The 6000-nt window shown below is 33.0% G+C and overlaps 1 long non-coding RNA gene across 1 annotated transcript; it reads right to left on the bottom strand.

The window, feature by feature from the left end:
- Window positions 1-3276: 3276 nt before the first annotated feature.
- LOC130050403 (uncharacterized) lies at window positions 3277-5677 on the bottom strand. The gene is made up of 3 exons (XR_008798840.1): window positions 5211-5677; window positions 3921-4117; window positions 3277-3811 (listed from the first exon to the last, which is right to left on the bottom strand). It is a non-coding gene; the product is annotated as an uncharacterized LOC130050403 (long non-coding RNA).
- Between the last annotated feature and the right edge of the window lie 323 nt (window positions 5678-6000).

Here is a 6000-nt window from a genome sequence, read left to right as displayed (position 1 = left end):
GCTTTAAACCGGGTTGCTTTGAAATCTGGCCAAAACACATAACTTTTAAAAAAAAATAATTATTGCCTTTGAGTGTTATGTTCAAGTCTCTCCGTGTCTCACTTCCTGACATGATAAAATTCTTACATCATTTTGAGATCTAACTGACTAGGTCTTTGTGTATGAATATGAATTTAGTAGTTTGTGAAATTATTATCAAGATAATGAGGCAAATGATATTTTGGTTGATGATAAAAGACTGCTACACGTGTTGTAAGTTTTAATCTGTATAATCAATCAAAAGAAAATGAATTTCACAATGAGCTGCCGCGTACAGAAAGTAAAATAAATTTTTTAAAAACTTGTTCACATTAATGGTATGATTTGACAAAAATAACATTCATTCATACATTCATGATACTTGCAATAACCATGTTTGTTGGCAAAAAGGAAAGAAAAGAAAAGAAAAAAGCCTAAAAAGCAAATAGATCAAACAAAGGAAAAACAGAGCCCCTTAGTCGTTATCCTGGTGAGTCAAGACCTTATATGTAGTGACTTAATTGTAGAAGTTCTCACGATAAAGCGTGAAATATGCCCCAATTAAAAAAAAATACAAATGAAGTATATTATGCTGGTAAATATCCCCTCTAAAAACTTTTGGAATAAAACTCAAAATATCACTAAGTAACCGATTGAGATTGTAAATTACAGTGCCATTCCATTTAATGGCGTCCGTAACGAAGAAAATTATATCAAAGTTATTTTTAGGAAATGCAGCCGAGAAACAACATGTTATTCCATTCCTAGTAAATTCATAATGTTTATAGCATAACTATTAATGTCAGCTAATACTGTAAATATGTGTATGTTTGTAAGACTTTTACTGACCCCCGTTTTAGCTCACCTGAGCTGAAAGCTCAAGTGAGCTTTTCTGATCACCCGTATTCCGGCGTCCGTCCGTCTGTCTGTCCGTCTGTAAACTTTTCACATTTTCAACTTCTTCTCAACAACCACCACGCCAATTTCAACCAAACTTGGCACAAAGCACCCTTGGGTAAAGGGGATTCTCAATTGTTCAAATGAAGGGTCAGGCCCCCGTCCAAGGGGAGATAATCAAGAAAAATCAAAATTAGGGTGGGGTCACTAAAAAGTCTTCTTCTCAAGAACCACCGGGCCAGAAGAGCTGAAACTTATGTGGAAGCTTCTTAAGGAAGTGTAGATTCTAAATTGTTCAGATCATGACCCCTGTGGTAAGGGTGGGGCCACAATAGGGGGTCAAAGTTTTATATTGAAATATATAGGCAAATTCTTTAAAAATCTTCTTCTCAAGAACCACTATGCCAGAAAAGCTGAGATTTACATGAAAGCTTCCTGACATAATGCAGATTCAAGTTTGTTCAAATCATGGGCCCCGGGGGTTGGATGGGGCCACAATAGGGGATCAAAGTTTTACATACAAATATATAGGAAAAATCTTTTAAAATCTTCTTCTCAAGAATCACTGAGCCAGAAAAGCTGATTTTTACATGAAAACTTTCTGACATAGTGTAGATTCAAGTTTGTTCAAATCATGGCCCCCGGGGATAGGATGGGGCCCCAAAGGGGATCAAAGTTTTGCACACAAATATATAGGGAAAAATTTTAAAAAATCTTCTTCTCAAGAACCACTAAGCCAGAAAAGTTGATATTTACATGAAAGCTTCCTGACATAATGCAAATTCAAGTTTGTTCAAATCATGGACCCCGGGGGTTGGATGGGGCCACAATAGGGGATCAAAGTTTTACATACAAATATATAGGAAAAATCTTTAAAAATCTTCTTCTCAAGAACCACTGAGCCAGAAAAGCTGATTTTTACATGAAAGCTTCCTGACATAGTGCAGATTCAAGTTTTTTGAAATCATGGCCCCCGCGGGTAGGATGGGGCCACAAGGGGGGATCAAAGTTTTATATACAAATATATAGTTAAAATCTTTTTCTCAATAACCACTGAGTCAGAAAAGCTGATATTTACAAGAAAACCTTCTGACATAGTGCAGATTCAAGTTTGTTCAAATCATGGCGCCCAGGGGGTAGGATGGGGCCACAAGTGGGGGGGGGGTCAAAGTTTTACATACAAATATAGGAAAAAGCTTTAAAAATCTTCTTCTCAAGAACCATTGGGCCAAAGAAGTTGACATTTACATGAAAGCTTTCTGATATAGTGTAGATTCAAGTTTGCAAAGGGTAGTTTGGGCCATAATAGGGACTAAGGTTTTACATGCATATATATATGGAAAGTCTTCAGATATGGGCCAAGGTGGCTCAGGTGAGCGATGTGGCCCATGGGCCTCTTGTTTCGGTTGAACGCTGTTGGACATCATTCTCCCCACTATTACCAGACCCAACTTTTCAGAATGCCTGTTACTGAAACACATGCCTGTGGTATAAGCTGATGTTTGAAACATGGGAGGAATGCTGTTTTAAGGATGGAGTCTTGTCAACTTCATTGTAATTAAAAAGTTTTCATTTTTTTCACAGAATGTGCATTAAGATACACTTAATTCAAAAAGATGAAGAAAACATGGGGTCATCAGCCTTAATTTTGCGTCAAAGTGAGCGGAAGTTCACTTTCTAAAAATAGCACTTTTTCCGGTTAAAATTGCAAAATTGAATCATACCTTACACAAGTGTTTATAGAAAAAATTCTTGATGTTGATTTTCAAATATTTCAGTATGAATATACAGTATGATATAGCAATTGTATGTTTTAGGGAATTTTTTTATTAATATATACCCAAAACTTGTTCCTATTCTAATTCGAATTTCCTCTGTCTAATTTTTAAATTTTACTTTTTTGAGCCAAAACAATAAAAGTTCTTATGAAAACTATACAATGACCATATATTTACAAATTCCTATAATTTTACCTAAAGATAGGCAATTCCTTATAGTTTATTCCTCAAGAAAAAAATTGCAGGTCATCACCCATTTAAGAAAGTAATTTTAATTAAAATAATGAGATTTATTTCAAATTCAAATTTTAAATTCATTTAAAGCGACTACATTTACAATATCAAAATTTATTAGTGTTGCAAGCAAATTATCAGTCATAATTTGCTATGATGCTTTGAAAAATATGATTTTTTTTTCTAAGCAACAATCACAAGCTAGCTGCTTTCGTGGACTAGAATTTTCAAGCAGTTTAATCCGAATTTTCTCCATCATTAGTTCTTAAAACTAAAATACAGTTCTTTTTAAATCTATTTTTAATTATAACTTAGTTTGATGCATTTTAATGAATAAAAACACATTGTGTTGAAATTGACTCATTTTCATTTGAAATGAAAATGGAAATTTAATAGGATAATTTCATTTGGTACATGTACATTAATTTATATCAAAATTCAGAGAACAATATCACCACCGTGTACATCATTACTGGTGGAGTTTGCACATAATTTTTGCAGTTACTTTCCAATTCTTGCAATAATCTCTCTCTCTCTCTCTCTCTCTCTCTCTCTCTCTCTCTCTCTCTCTCTCTCTCTCTCATAAACAGAACATGTTAAATTGAGTATAGTATACAATAAACATTCATATTTGTTAACATTCATACATTGCTATTGTAAATGCAGAATTACTCTAGTTTGAAATTTTTAAACAAAATCAAGAGGAGCATCCATTTTCCAAGGATTGACTTCTACATTTTTAATTTTTGCTAAACACATTTCCATTAACATTTTCGATTTCTGTTATTTCTGAGTATTTTGCTGTTATAGGTATTTTTAGAAAGGTATAGGTGGGAAACTTTTCTTCACCACACATGGCAGCTGTGTAATATGAGAATCTCTAGCTGGAAAATGAATTAACACCAAAATATAATACATGTATTCATTTAAGAACTTCTTTTCTCAACTGAACAATCAATTTGAATATTGGGCAGGTAGTAAAAAGTAACAAACCTAGTCCTTTTGATTCCAAGTCAAAGAATACAAGAGGGAAATGTTGTTGGCTGGAGTGTTGTTTGACAGTTTGCTCTGGTGCATGTACCATTATCATATCAATCTCATCAAATGCAATCTCAGACTTGAAATTTTATCCTTCTTTCATCTCCATCAGTACTGTTGATTGCTTCCTAAATTTTGATAGTCGTCATTATCTAGATTTAATGAAATGTTGTGATGAGAAGTCTACATTTTTAATAAAAGAAATGTATCAATTTTTTTTTAATTTGGAAATTAAATCTTCTGCCAGTTCTCCACTGTGAATTTACCCTAGGGTTTTCATATACCTTGTGAAAAATTCGTTCAATAATTTAAACATGCATAGAATGTTTTCATTTTTTTTTTTTTTGCAATTTCAATTTAATAAAACATTGAATACTTATGAACATCTAAATTCCTATCGTCCTTTCTACAGCAATTTAGCCCATCCAAAACAGTGGGCATCTAAGTGATATTGGACACATCTGATCAGTTCACCATAGAAAGAATTGTTATTTCAACATCAAATGAAAAGCATTCTATCCCTTCATTTGATGAATGCATTTTCACATCTCAAAAATATTTATAATAGTTAAAAATAATTGATTCTCAAAACAATCACTTACTTAAAAAAATAAAAATAAAAAAGACTTCTGTAATTTGTTCATGATCAAACCCATTCCATTCAATAAGAGCAATTAAGATTTAATTTTTTTGAAATCCACATCATACATTATAATTTACTAATTTTAGACCTGACTGGGACACCATACTTTTTCTCTTTAATTATAAACACATTTAATATAGTGCTTTTGTTGATAATGATCAACCCTATTACTTTTAATAAGAGCTAATTCTTAAAAAATCCACATCAGATGATTTACTAATTTTAGACCAGATTGGGACACCATACTTTTTCTCTTTAATTACAAGCACATGAGCACTGGAATGGGGTTTTGAGAAAATGTGCATCTTTAATGCACATAATTATCATTGTTTCATTGACGATGTTTAATTTGGTTGGTACATAATTACGTCAGTGTACCTGAGTATTAAAAATTCATGTGAATGTGCGTGTGTTTACACTGCACTGACTAGGAAAGAGTCCTGACGTATAAGCTACGTACATGTAGGTTATACATGTGTACACAAATATTTTGCAGACCTACGATTTTATAGAGTATATACAGGAGTTGTATTGGCCTTACGGAAGATAATAATTAAAGATTTACTATTCCCAAAAGAACAGATGGTGTACATTTCACTTACATTTTCTTCGTGTGCGACAGTATTATTGTCATTTGACATGTCGCGTCGTCTGTCAGTGCCAGGTGTAGAACGATGCTGTTGTTGTCTTAATCGGAGGAAAACTCAGGAAATTGCATAATCATGCTGTAAAAGAACAATGCTTTTCTCCCATCCTTTTCACTGGACTTTGGCGACAAATGTTCTATCTATTTGCGGTAACAGACTTCACGAACTGCCCTTGCCACCTTGATTTTTCCATGTTGTTTACGTTCGCAAGAGCTAAGATGGTTGTCGTAAGTTTTTTCGTGCGTTTATCGAAGCATTGAAAATTCAATGAATTCTGCTAGGAAATAATACAAAATTGCTATTTCTATTTCAATAAAATCATTTATTAATTGTTTATTCTCCAAAAACTAACAACAGAAATTTTACGTCACTCAAACTATGGAGACCCACTTACGTTAAAAAACGCTGACAAGTCTCCATCCTTAAAACAACTTTCCATTTCTCTGATTTCTTAGTGAAAATGAGAATTACAACCAAATTTTCCCTTATTATGTAATTTTTTGCAATATGATTAACATATACCAGTGACTAACAAATTGTTCAAAAATGTAACATTATACAAATATTGCTGTTTTGAGGTCAATACAGTAATTAAGCCGCCTGAGAAGTACAATATTCACCGAGCCGAAAGGACGAGGTGAATGCTGTACTTCGAAGATGACTAAATCATCGTATTGACTGAGAAAAAAACCCCAGCAACATTTATTTTATTATATGATTTAATGATTAAATTATAGAATTCATT

Source organism: Ostrea edulis, chromosome 9 (assembly GCF_947568905.1).
Source record: "Ostrea edulis chromosome 9, xbOstEdul1.1, whole genome shotgun sequence".
Taxonomy (NCBI): Eukaryota; Metazoa; Mollusca; class Bivalvia; order Ostreida; family Ostreidae; genus Ostrea; species Ostrea edulis.
This window is presented reverse-complemented; position numbering and strand designations above follow the sequence as displayed.